Raw genomic sequence first — 15,023 nt, forward strand, 5'->3', positions numbered from 1 at the left:
AACAGAAAACTCGGTAAGATCCATTAGTATAATAAAGTAAATCACTACTCTAAGTACTGTTGCAAACCAATTCATATTTTATTTTTGCAATGTGTCTACTGTAATATAACTTTTCCATGGCTTAATCCACTGATAGAAATTGATAGTTTCATCAAAACAAGCAAACTATGCATCAAAAACAGAATCTGTCAAAAACAGAACAGTCTGTAGCAATCTGAACATTCAACATACTTATGGTACCCCAAAAATTCTTCCCAAATTAGGAAAAATAAAAAATTTGTATATAGAGGCAGTTCAAAAAGAATCAGAACCGTTTGACGTTCCAGTAAAAAATGTAAAATCGCGCACTATAGCCAAAGTTTCTGTCCTGCACCGCACAAACCAACAAGCATTGTAAACATCCTAAAGGCAAACCTTAGCACATTATTTTTATAATACAATGGAATTGTACAAGGGGATAATTATTTTTTATGGAAAGTTTCCGTAATTAAGATTCACAAAGTTTCCGTGAGCATGAAGAAAGTTCAAGGAGCTCTCCCACTTCAACAATGCTTGTCTTTCTCACTTTCACTTTCCTTTTTGAAAAGTTTTGGGTTCCCCTCTTTATTTTTTTGTTTTTAAACTATATAAAAGAACTCAACAGAAATATATGACTCTCTAAAATTTCTGGGTTGTCTCCCTGGCAGCGCTTTCTTTAAAGCCATTAAGCTAGCATATAGTGCTCAAGTAATGGATCCACTCGGATCCCAAGGTATATCAAAGCCAATTTTAATTAACAATGATTTGTAATTTAGTAGTGAGCACAAAGTAACACATATCAAGCAATAACGAAGTCTAACTCTCTTCCTATGCATCGACATGTCATAAAAGAACAATTCATGCACAAAAGTAAAGGCCAATGCATAGTATAAACAGTTTCTTTCAATTTTATCATATTGGAAACATAAAGAGGCGGAGATATAGTTCCTCTATCATAATAATTGAAAGTAGGAGCAGAAAGCACATGCATATTATATCTGTCAAAATCATCATGTGTAGTAGTAAATGCAACCCATCAATATAATCCTTAATAAGCACAAACTTCTCCGATATAGTGTAGTTTGGAGAATTCAAAAAGATAATAGGACTATCATGTGTGGGTGAAATAGCAACAATTTCATGTTTAACATAAGGAACTATAGCAAGTTCATCTCCATAAGCATTATTCATATTGGCATATTGTCCACAAGCATAGCAAGCATCATCAAAAAGGGGTATTTCAAGAGAATCAGCGGGATCATAACAATCATCATAGCAATCATCCTTCGCAATACACGAAGGGAATTAAACAACGTATGAGTTGAAGAGTTACTCTCATTAGAAGGTGGGCACGGGTAGCTAATCCTCTCTTCCTCCTTTTGTTCTTCACTCTCCTCATCATCTTTTTCATCCAATGAGCTCACAGTTTCATCAATTCCTTCTTCCGTAGACTCCTGCAAAATATTAGTCTCTTCTTGTACAGCGGAGACTTCCTCAATAAATGCATCAATATCGGAATTGAATTCATAATTCTCATAGCAATATTTAAGTATAGAAAAAAATTCAGATCTGTAAACAGCATCATCAAGATTTACACACGTTTTAAACAAAGATTCAATTTCATAAGCGCCCATAAAAGCAACGAATTCTTCTATTTGTTCCATATCATAGTAATCATATATACCATTAGCATAAGAAGACATGGTTCTATTATCATTACATTTGCATGAAAAGGAAAGGTGTGGAGCCTTCATCCTAGAGCAACAAGTATAATCATATCTCAAGCATAGTTGACGAGCATACCAATGCAACATATGAATTTGATCGCATAATAGTTTCCCTTTTTGTGTCAAGCGATAATCCCTAAAGTATCCACGTTGATCCAATGTGTCTCCCATAACATAATTGAATGGGTTTTTCTCAGGATTATCCAAGTAGTACATAATATTTTTCACATAATGAGCATCGAGGGTTTTGGGAGGTTCCCCATCTCTATGAGTAGAAAGTACACCTTTTTTTTGGTATTTCGTGTTCCATATCCCTAACTAAAGATAGAGAACAACTAAGAACATCAAATAAAAATTACTTAATGATAAAGCTGTTGGATTTCGTAGTAATTTCAAAAATTTTCCTACGCGCACACAGGATCATGTGATGCATAGCAATGAGAGGAGAGTGTTGTCTACGTACCCAACGCAGACCGACTGCGGAAGCAATGACACGACGTAGAGGAAGTAGTCGTACGTCTTCACGATCCAACCGATCAAGCACCGAAACTACGGCACCTCCGAGTTCGAGCACACGTTCAGCTCGATGACGATCCCCGGACTCCGATCCAGCAAAGTGTCGGGGAAGAGTTTCGTCAGCACGACGGCGTGGTGACGATCTTGATGAACTACAGCAGCAGGGCTTCGCCTAAACTCCGCTACAGTATTATCGAGGAATATGGTGGCAGGGGGCACCGCACACGGCTAAGGAATCGATCACCTGGATCAACTTGTGTCAACTTGTGTGTTTAGAGGTGCCCCTGCCTCCGTATATAAAGGAGGAGAGGAGGGGAGGCTGGCCGGCCAAAGAGGGAGGCGCAGGAGAGTCCTACTCCCTCTGGGAGTAGGATTCCTCCCCCCAATCCTAGTCCAACTAGGATTCCTCGGAGGGGAAGGGAGAGAGGGGGGCCGGCCACCTTCTCCTAGTCCTAATAGGACTAGGGGAGGGGAAAGAGGCGCAGCTACCTTGGGCTGCCCCTTTCTCCTTTCCACTAAGGCCCATGATGGCCCATATGGCTCCCGGGGGGTTCCGGTAACCTCCCGGTAACCCGGTAAAATCCCGATTTCACCCGGAACACTTCCGATGTCCAAACATAGGCTTCCAATATATCAATCTTTACGTCTCGACCATTTCGAGACTCCTCGTCATGTCCGTGATCACATCCGGGACTCCGAACAACCTTCGGTACATCAAAATGCATAAACTCATAATATAACTGTCATCGTAACCTTAAGCGTGCGGACCCTACGGGTTCGAGAACAATGTAGACATGACCGAGACATGTCTCTGGTCAATAACCAATAGCGGGACCTGGATGCCCATATTGGCTCCTACATATTCTACGAAGATCTTTATCGGTCAGACCGCATAACAACATACGTTGTTCCCTTTGTCATCGGTATGTTACTTGCCCGAGATTCGATCGTCGGTATCCAATACCTAGTTCAATCTCGTTAACGGCAAGTCTCTTTACTCGTTCCGTAATACATCATCTCTAACATATTAGTTGTAATGCTTGCAAGGCTTATGTGATGTGTATTACCGAGAGGGCCCAGAGATACCTCTCCGACAATCGGAGTGACAAATCCTAATCTCGAAATACGCCAACCCAACATCGACCATTGGAGACACCTGTAGTACTCCTTTATAATCACCCATTTACGTTGTGACGTTTGGTAGTACCCAAAGTGTTCCTCCGGTAAACGGGAGTTGCATAATCTCATAGTCGTAGGAACATGTATAAGTCATGAAGAAAGCAATAGCAACATACTAAACGATCAGGTGCTAAGCTAATGGAATGGGTCATGTCAATCAGATCATTCTACTAATGATGTGACCTCGTTAATCAAATAACAACTCATTGTTCATGGTTAGGAAACATAATCATCTTTGATTAACGAGCTAGTCAAGTAGAGGCATACTAGTGACACTCTGTTTGTCTATGTATTCACACATGTATTATGTTTCCGGAAAATACAATTCTAGCATGAATAATAAACATTTATCATGATTATAAGGAAATAAATAATAACTTTATTATTGCCTCTAGGGCATATTTCCTTCAGTCTCCCACTTGCACTAGAGTCAATAATCTAGATTACACTATAATGAATCTAACACCCATGGAGCTTTGGTGCTGATCATGTTTTGCTCGTGGAAGAGGCTTAGTCAACGGGTCTGCAACATTCAGATCCGTATGTATCTTGCAAATCTCTATGTCTCCCACCTGGACTAGATCCCGGATGGAGTTGAAGCGTCTCTTGATGTGTTTGGTCCTTTTGTGAAATCTGGATTCCTTTGCCAAGGCAATTGCACCAGTATTGTCACAAAAGTTTTTCATTGGACCCGATGCACTAGGTATGACACCTAGATCGGATATGAACTCCTTCATCCAGACTCCTTCATTTGCTGCTTCCGAAGCAGCTATGTATTCCGCTTCACATGTAGATCCCGCTACGACGCTTTGTTTAGAACTGCACCAACTGACAGCTCCACCGTTTAATGTAAACACGTATCCGGTTTGCGATTTAGAATCGTCCGGATCAGTGTCAAAGCTTGCATCAACGTAACCTTTTACGATGAGCTCTTTGTCACTTCCATATACGAGAAACATATCCTTAGTCCTTTTTAGGTATTTCAGGATGTTCTTGACCGCTGTCCAGTGATCCATTCCTGGATTACTTTGGTACCTCCCTGCTAAACTTATAGCAAGGCACACATCAGGTCTGGTACACAGCATTGCATACATGATAGAGCCTATGGCTGATGCATAGGGAACATCTTTCATATTCTCTCTATCTTCTGCAGTGGTCGGGCATTGAGTCTTACTCAATTTCACACCTTGTAACACAGGCAAGAACCCTTTCTTTGCTTGATCCATTTTGAATTTCTTCAAAATTTTGTCAAGGTATGTGCTTTGTGAAAGTCCAATTAAGCGTCTTGATCTGTCTCTATAGATCTTAATGCCTAATATGTAAGCAGCTTCACCGAGGTCTTTCATTGAAAAACTTTTATTCAAGTATCCCTTTATGCTATCCAGAAATTCTATATCATTTCCAATCAGTAATATGTCATCCACATATAATATCAGAAATGCTACAGAGCTCCCACTCACTTTCTTGTAAATACAGGCTTCTCCGAAAGTCTGTATACAACCAAATGCTTTGATCACACTATCAAAATGTTTATTCCAACTCCGAGAGGCTTGCACCAGTCCATAAATGGATCGCTGGAGCTTGCACACTTTGTTAGCTCCCTTTGGATCGACAAAACCTTCTGGTTGCATCATATACAACTCTTCTTCCAGGAATCCATTCAGGAATGCAGTTTTGACATCCATTTGCCAAATTTCATAATCATAAAATGCGGCAATTGCTAACATGATTCGGACGGACTTAAGCATCGCTACGGGTGAGAAGGTCTCATCGTAGTCAATTCCTTGAACTTGCCGAAAACCTTTTGCGACAAGTCGAGCTTTGTAGACAGTAACATTACCATCAGCGTCAGTCTTCTTCTTAAAGATCCATTTATTCTCAATCGCTTGCCGATCATCGGGCAAGTCAACCAAAGTCCATAATTTGTTCTCATACATGGATCCCATCTCAGATTTCATGGCTTCTAGCCACTTTGCGGAATCTGGGCTCACCATCGCTTCTTCATAGTTTGTAGGTTCATCATGATCTAGTAGCATGACCTCCAGAACAGGATTACCGTACCACTCTGGTGCGGATCTTACTCTGGTTGATCTACGAAGTTCAGTAGTATCTTGATCTGAAGTTTCATGATCATTATCATTGGCTTCCTCACTAACTGGTGTAGGTGTCACTGAAACAGTTTTCTGTGATGAACTACTTTCCAGTAAGGGAGCAGGTACAGTTACCTCGTCAAGTTCTACTTTCCTCCCACTCACTTCTTTCGAGAGAAACTCCTTCTCTAGAAATGATCCATTCTTAGCAACAAATGTTTTGCCTTCGGATCAGTGATAGAAGGTGTACCCAACAGTTTCCTTTGGGTATCCTATGAATACACATTTCTCCGATTTGGGTTCGAGCTTATCAGGTTGAAGCTTTTTCACATAAGCATCGCAGCCCCAAACTTTAAGAAACGACAACTTTGGTTTCTTGCCAAACCATAGTTCATAAGGCGTCGTCTCAACGGATTTTGATGGTGCCCTATTTAACGTGAATGCGGCCGTCTCTAAAGCATATCCCCAAAATGATAGCGGTAAATCTGTAAGAGACATCATAGATCGCACCATATCTAGTAAAGTACGATTACGACGTTCGGACACACCATTACGCTGTGGTGTTCCGGGGGGCGTGAGTTGCGAAACTATTCCACAGTTTTTCAAATGTACACCAAACTCGTAACTCAAATATTCTCCTCCACGATCAGATCGTAGAAACTTTATTTTCTTGTTACGATGATTTTCAACTTCACTCTGAAATTCTTTGAACTTTTAAAATGTTTCAGACTTATGCTTCATTAAGTAGATATATCCATATCTGCTCAAATCATCTGTGAAGGTGAGAAAATAACGATATCCGCCACGAGCCTCAATATTCATCGGACCACATACATCGGTATGTATGATTTCCAACAAATCTGTTGCTCTCTCCATAGTACCGGAGAACGGTGTTTTAGTCATCTTGCCCATGAGGCACGGTTCGCAAGTACCAAGTGATTCATAATCAAGTGGTTCCAAAAGTCCATTAGTATGGAGTTTCTTCATGCGTTTTACACCGATATGACCTAAACGACAGTGCCACAAATAAGTTGCACTTTCATTATCAACTCTGTATCTTTTGGTTTCAACATTATGAATATGTGTATTACTACTATCGAGATTTAGTAAGAATAGACCACTCTTCAAGGGCGCATGACCATAAAAGATATTACTCATATAAATAGAACAACCATTATTCTCTGATTTAAATGAATAACCGTCTCGCATTAAACAAGATCCAGATATAATGTTCATGCTCAACGCTGGCACCAAATAACAATTATTTAGGTCTAATATTAATCCCGAAGGTAGATGTAGAGGTAGCGTGCCGACCGCGATCACATCGACTTTGGAACCGTTTCCCACGCGCATCGTCACCTCGTCCTTTGCCAGTGCCCGCTTATTCTGTAGTCCCTGTTTCGAGTTGCAAATATTAGCAACAGAACCAGTATCAAATACCCAGGTGCTACTGCGAGCATTGGTAAGGTACACATCAATAACATGTATATCACATATACCTTTGTTCACCTTGCCATCCTTCTTATCCGCCAAATACTTGGGGCAGTTCCGCTTCCAGTGACCAGTCTGCTTGCAGTAGAAGCACTCAGTTTCAAGCTTAGGTCTAGACTTGGGTTTCTTCTCTTGAGCAGCAACTTGCTTGCCGTTCTTTTTGAAGTTCCCCTTTTTCTTCCCTTTGCCCTTTTTCTTGAAACTAGTGGTCTTGTTAACCATCAACACTTGATGCTCCTTCTTGATTTCTACCTCCGCAGCTTTTAGCATTGCGAAGAGCTCGGGAATAGTCTTGTTCATCCCTTGCATATTATAGTTCATCACGAAGCTCTTGTAGCTTGTTGGCAGTGATTGGAGAATTCTGTCAATGACGCAATCATCTGGAAGATTAACTCCCAATTGAATCAAGTGATTATTATACCCAGACATTTTGAGTATATGCTCACTGACAGAACTGTTCTCTTCCATCTTGCAGCTATAGAACTTATTGGAGACTTCATATCTCTCAATCCGGGCATTTGCTTGAAATATTAACTTCAACTCCTGGAACATCTCATATGCTCCATGACGTTCAAAACGTCGTTGAAGTCCCGATTCTAAGCCGTAAAGCATGGCACACTGAACTATCGAGTAGTCATCAGCTTTGCTCTGCCAGACGTTCATAACATCTGGCGTTGCTCCAGCAGCAGGCCTGGCACCCAGCGGTGCTTCCAGGACGTAATTCTTCTGTGCAGCAACGAGGATAATCCTCAAGTTACGGACCCAGTCCGTGTAATTGCTACCATCATCTTTCAACTTTGCTTTCTCAAGGAACGCATTAAAATTTAATGGAACAACAGCACGAGCCATCTATCTACAATCAACATAAACAAGCAAGATACTATCAGGGACTAAGTTCATGATAAATTTTAAGTTCAATTAATCATATTATTAAAGAACTCCCACTTAGATAGACATCCCTCTAATCCTCTAAGTGATCACGTGATCCAAATCAACTAAACCATGTCCGATCATCACGTGAGATGGAGTAGTTTCATCGGTGAACATCATTATATTGATCATATCTACTATATGATTCACGCTCGACCTTTCGGTCTCCGTGTTCCGAGGCCATATCTGCATATGCTAGGCTCGTCAAGTTTAACCTGAGTATTCTGCGTGCGCAACTGTTTTGCACCCGTTGTATTTGAACGTAGAGCCTATCACACCCGATCATCACGTGGTGTCTCAGCACGAAGAACTTTTGCAACGGTGCATACTCAGGGAGAACACTTCTTGATAATTTAGTGAGAGATCATCTTATAATGCTACCGTCAATCAAAGCAAGATAAGATGCATAAAAAGATAAACATCACATGCAATCAATATAAGTGATATGATATGGCCATCATTATCTTGTGCTTGTGATCTCCATCTCCGAAGCACCGTCATGATCACCATCGTCACCGGCGCGACACCTTGATCTCCATCGTAGCATCGTTGTCGTCTCGCCAATCTTATGCTTCCACGACTATCACTACCGTTTAGTAATAAAGTAGAGCATTACATCGCGATTGCATTGCATACAATAAAGCGACAACCATATGGCTCCTGCCAGTTGCCGATAACTTGGTTACAAAACATGATCATCTCATACAATAAAATTCAGCATCATGCCTTGACCATATCACATCACAACATGCCCTGCAAAAACAAGTTAGACGTCCTCTACTTTGTTGTTGCATGTTTTACGTGGCTGCTACGGGCTTAAGTAAGAACCAATCTCACCTACGCATCAAAACCACAACGATAGTTTGTCAAATAGACTCCGTTTTAACCTTCGCAAGGACCGGGCGTAGCCATACTTGGTTCAACTAAAGTTGGAGAGGCAGTCGCCCGCAAGCCATCTCTGTGCAAAGCACGTCGAGGGAACCGGTCTCGCGTAAGCGTACGCGTAAGGTTGGTCCGGGTCGTCTCGTCCAACAATACCGCTGAACCAAAATATGACATGCTGGTAGGCAGTATGACTTGTATCGTCCACAACTCACTTGTGTTCTACTCGTGCAAATAACATCAACATCATTAACCTAGGCTCGGATGCCACTGTTGGATTTCGTAGTAATTTCAAAAAATTTCCTACGCGCACACAGGATCATGTGATGCATAGCAACGAGAGGAGAGTGTTGTCTACGTACCCAACGCAGACCGACTGCGGAAGCAATGACACGACGTAGAGGAAGTAGTCGTACGTCTTCACGATCCAACCGATCAAGCACCGAAACTACGGCACCTCCGAGTTCGAGCACACGTTCAGCTCGATGACGATCCCCGGACTCCGATCCAGCAAAGTGTCGGGGAAGAGTTTCGTCAGCACGACGGCGTGGTGACGATCTTGATGAACTACAGCAGCAGGGCTTCGCCTAAACTCCGCTACAGTATTATCGAGGAATATGGTGGCAGGGGGCACCGCACACGGCTAAGGAATCGATCACGTGGATCAACTTGTGTCAACTTGTGTGTTTAGAGGTGCCCCTGCCTCCGTATATAAAGGAGGAGAGGAGGGGAGGCTGGCCGGCCAAAGAGGGAGGCGCAGGAGAGTCCTACTCCCTCTGGGAGTAGGATTCCTCCCCCCAATCTTAGTCCAACTAGGATTCCTCGGAGGGGAAGGGAGAGAGGGGGGCCGGCCACCTTCTCCTAGTCCTAATAGGACTAGGGGAGGGGGAAGAGGCGCAGCCACCTTGGGCTGCCCCTTTCTCCTTTCCACTAAGGCCCATGATGGCCCATATGGCTCCCGGGGGGTTCCGGTAACCTCCCGGTAACCCGGTAAAATCCCGATTTCACCCGGAACACTTCCGATGTCCAAACATAGGCTTCCAATATATCAATCTTTACGTCTCGACCATTTCGAGACTCCTCGTCATGTCCGTGATCACATCCGGGACTCCGAACAACCTTCGGTACATCAAAATGCATAAACTCATAATATAACTGTCATCGTAACCTTAAGCGTGCGGACCCTACGGGTTCGAGAACAATGTAGACATGACCGAGACATGTCTCTGGTCAATAAACAATAGCGGGACCTGGATGCCCATATTGGCTCCTACATATTCTACGAAGATCTTTATCGGTCAGACCGCATAACAACATACGTTGTTCCCTTTGTCATCGGTATGTTACTTGCCCGAGATTCGATCGTCGGTATCCAATACCTAGTTCAATCTCGTTAACGGCAAGTCTCTTTACTCGTTCCATAATACATCATCTCACAACTAACATATTAGTTGTAATGCTTGCAAGGCTTATGTGATGTGTATTACCGAGAGGGCCCAGAGATACCTCTCCGACAATCGGAGTGACAAATCCTAATCTCGAAATACGCCAACCCAACATCGACCATTGGAGACACCTGTAGTACTCCTTTATAATCACCCATTTACTTTGTGACGTTTGGTAGTACCCAAAGTGTTCCTCCGGTAAACGGGAGTTGCATAATCTCATAGTCGTAGGAACATGTATAAGTCATGAAGAAAGCAATAGCAACATACTAAACGATCAGGTGCTAAGCTAATGGAATGGGTCATGTCAATCAGATCATTCTACTAATGATGTGACCTCGTTAATCAAATAACAACTCATTGTTCATGGTTAGGAAACATAACCATCTTTGATTAACGAGCTAGTCAAGTAGAGGCATACTAGTGACACTCTGTTTGTCTATGTATTCACACATGTATTATGTTTCCGGAAAATACAATTCTAGCATGAATAATAAACATTTATCATGATTATAAGGAAATAAATAATAACTTTATTATTGCCTCTAGGGCATATTTCCTTCAAAAGCAAACAAGCACACACGAGAATATTCACCCCACGCTATGACTCCCCGGCAATGGCGCCAGAAAAAGGTCTTGATAACCCACAAGTATAGGGGATCAATTGTAGCCTCTTTCGATAAGTAAGAGTATCGAACCCAATGAGGAGCTAAAGGTAGAACAAATATTCCCTCAAGTTCTATCGACCACCGATACAACTCTACGCACGCTTGACGTTCGCTTTACCTAGAACAAATATGAAACTATAAGTACTTTGTAGGTGTTGTTGGCTAGGTTTGCAAGATAATAAAGTGCATGTAAATATAAACTAGGGGCTATTTAGATAAAGAAGCAATAAAGTAACTATAGCGAGTGTGGAAAAGTGGTGGTAGGAGTTGTGAAATTTGTCCCTAAGCAATTGACTACTTTACTAGACCGATAACAAGTTTTATGTGGGAGAGGCATAAGCTAACATACTTTCTCTTCTTGGATCATATGCACTTATGATTGGAACTCTAGCAAGCATCCACAACTACTAAAGATCATTAAGGTAAAACCCAACCATAGCATCAAAGCATCAAGTCCCCTTTATCCCATATGCCACAACCCCCTTACTCGGGTTTATGCTTCTGTCACTCAAGCAACCCACTATAAGCGAATCATGAACGTATTGCAACACCCTACAACGGGAATCCCTCACGCTTGCGTGACACGGAGGGCACAATAGGACAACAATATAATCACAAGAAAATTAAACCAATCATAGCAATTCACCAATTACCGATAGGACAATGAAAATCTACTCAGACATCATAGGATGGCAACACATCATTGGATAATAATATGAAGCATAAAGCACCATGTTCAAGTAGAGGGTACAGTGGTTTGAGGGATAGTGGACTGCTAAATATAGAGGGGGAAGGTGATGCAGATGTTTGTGAAGATGACGGAGGTGTTGGTGTAAATCGCGGTGATGATGATGGCCCCCGACAGCGTTCCGACGCCACCGGAAGCGAGGGGGAGAGAGCCCCCCTTATTCTTCTTCTTCCTTGACCTTCTCCCTAGATGGGAGAAGGGTTTCCCCTCTGGTCCATTATCTCCATGGCGTGGGGGGGCGAGAGCCCCTCCGAGATTGGATCTGTCTCTCTATCTCTCTCTGTTTCTGTGTTCCTGGTTCTGCCCTTTCACCGTTTTTTATATTCCACGAGATCCGTAACTTCGGTTGGGTTGCCCTTTAAACACGATTTCTATCCGGATATTGGCTTTCTTGCAGCGAAAGAAGGGCACCGACCGCCTTACGGGGTGGCCATGAGGGTCAGGGGTGCGCCCCCCTGCCTCGTGGGCCCCTCGAGCATCGTCTCGCGTTGATTCCACTTCCCAAAATTCACATATATTCCAAAAAAAAATCTCCGTCCGTTTTTATTCCGTTTGGACTCCATTTGATATGGGTTTTCTGCGAAACAAAAGACATGCAACAAACAGGAACTAGCACTAGGCACTGGATCAATATGTTAGTCCCAAAAATAGTATAAAAAGTTGCCAAAAGTATATGAAAGTTGAATAATATTGGCATGGTACAATCAAAAATTATAGATATGACGGAGACGTATCATCAGTTCCTCAGCAAACTTTCAGATTGACTGATCCATAGCGCTCATCCTCAAAGCATAGGGAGTTCTGTTCGGTGGTGTACTGCCCAGTATCGGCCTAAAAGAATATACCACCGTATTTATACAACAAATCGTTCAAAAAGGACACCGATCGCATTATCAACAAACCGACTATGTACTAAATATCAAATTCCTCCCATTTCGCAATAAAAAACAATGCAATACCAATTTGGGGACACATTCATCCCCAGAAACTTGTTAATAAGAACACATCCTAATTCAGATGTAACTAGAGCGGAGCAGATTACCTCTTCATCCATCCTGGCGCCTCAGGATCAACTTTCCCTGTTGACTGAATCGACTGTGTCGGCGAGGCATTCTTCTGTCCCGCACTTCCTCTTTGCTCCTTGGAGGGCTGCGCTCACCAACTAGTTTAACTCATCCAGATGCACCATTAGATTCGTCTGGCACCGGCCTTTCCACATCTCTCGACGGCAGCAACATCAATGCCACCAGTTCCTGGTGGTTCAGGCTGTCCACAAAATTCCTCCTGCACCTGGAACCTGCGGGCAGAACGGGGACTGTCGCCGGCGAAAAACAACATCAGTCAACCGAGGGTCGAGTTCACGCATGGATTAGCTGTAGTACAACACTGGCAGGCAAAATCTCACTTGTCCTCCGAATCCAGCAGAAACTCCAGCGGACCATCCCTTTGGCCTTCATCCACGCTCGCCAGAGTCAACAAACACCTGGTTGGACTGAACTGCTCCGCTCGAGAACCACCGTCGTTCTCAGACATTTTTTCATGTCCGACCCCACAAGCCACTATCTGAGTCTAACGGCTCAGGAATATCCAAAACATATTGTACCAAGGCTCAGGAACTAGCAGTCACGGCGCGCAACGGAATCAATTCAAAACGATGAACCGCAGTACAAAAATGGCCAACCGTACCACATTGTTCCCCCGGTATCCCTGCCGTATCATCTTTTTCCACGGGCAAACACTGCCGAGTCAGGACTGCTTTCCAGCATCCCAATGCACCAGTGAACGCCCAGGATTTCGAGTGCAACTATGCACCGGCACCAAATTGCCCCTTCCTACTTACAAATGCAAATTATCCGGTTATATGCTTAGTGAATCCGATGATATGCTTAGAGTAGAGTCCAATGATATGTTGTGTGGAATCTAGCCGATGATGTGCTTTAGTGTAGAGTTCGATGACATGCTTATTAGTGTAGAATCCAAGAAACTATTAATAGTGTAGATAATCCATACTTATTAGTAGAATTCATGCTTAGTAGAAATGTAGTACTGTGTCTTTTGATAGTGTAAAAATCTATACTTAGTAGAAATATATTTGCAAGAGTATGTGCGAGGCTACTTATTAATTGATATGTTTTTCTTATTCAGAAATTGCTAAAGAGCCTATCTGTGAGTTGTGGTATCAAGCCTAATAAAGAAGGCTCGGCTAGAATACGCCTTACCGCAAGGGGCTCCGTCATCACCTGAGCGTACGGCATGGACACGGACGGTCGCACACACTTAAGCTCGGTTGGGTGAAAGAGCTTCCTCGTTGGCAAGAATCTTCGTGTTGGACACGTCATCCTAATTATTATCAGGAACACCCACCACCAAAGCTTGAGAACGATGACCGTTGTCGATATCATCTAAAACTACATATGTGTGTGGCTGAATGACTACCTAGTAGAACTGCTATATATGTGTGGTTGTATGACTACCTAGTACTTCTTATCATATATGCTATATGTGTGTGAGGATGCATGTTGACTATATATGAGTACTTATAATGCTTTGTGATATTGTATGACCACTGTATGACTATATATGAGTATCTGGTATTGTGGTATATGTGAAATTGCAGTTTATTGAAACGGATGATGTTCTACATCAATAGGAAGCAAAAACAAATGTTGAAAGATACAACAGCAACGCAGGGACAGAAAAAACTTTACAACTACTTAATAGGAGCGCGTGACTGAATAGCGCTACTGATATAGTTATTAGACTACTCACAGTGGGAGTAACATAGTTAGTAACATCACACATATCTAGATAAAGTAGACGATGTGACAAACAATAAATGAAGAAAGAGAGGAGCGTGATAACATAGCTAGTTACTAGTAGTATGAGTAACATCACACATATCAAGGCAAGATGTGTCTATAGCCTAATAAATAAAGTGTTGCATGTTACCACACATATATTACTCCCCACTATAGAGATAGTCTATATTACTAACCATTGTGGCTAGTCTTAAAGCATCTCCAACAGCCGCGCTAAACTAGCGCTGTGCTGCAAATTAGTCGGTTTTAGCGCGCGCGCAACGCGGCGGGTCGCTTCAGTGGGCGCGCAAAAACGGCGCGCGCGCTATAACGAGTTGGGCGCGCTGTCGGAAACGCCATCCCGCGCGGTGTATTTCGGGCGCCTGCTACAGCGCGCGACACACTCGACCGCTCGCGCCGCACTCTCTCCTCTCCTCCTCCTACGCCCCGCGCGCGCCGGCGTCGGTGCCCTGCCACCCATGGACGCGCACACCGGCACCCCGCTCACCCCGCTGTACAGCCGCGACCCCC

Source organism: Triticum dicoccoides, chromosome 7B (genome assembly GCF_002162155.2).
Source record: "Triticum dicoccoides isolate Atlit2015 ecotype Zavitan chromosome 7B, WEW_v2.0, whole genome shotgun sequence".
In the NCBI taxonomy this organism is placed as follows: domain Eukaryota; kingdom Viridiplantae; phylum Streptophyta; class Magnoliopsida; order Poales; family Poaceae; genus Triticum; species Triticum dicoccoides.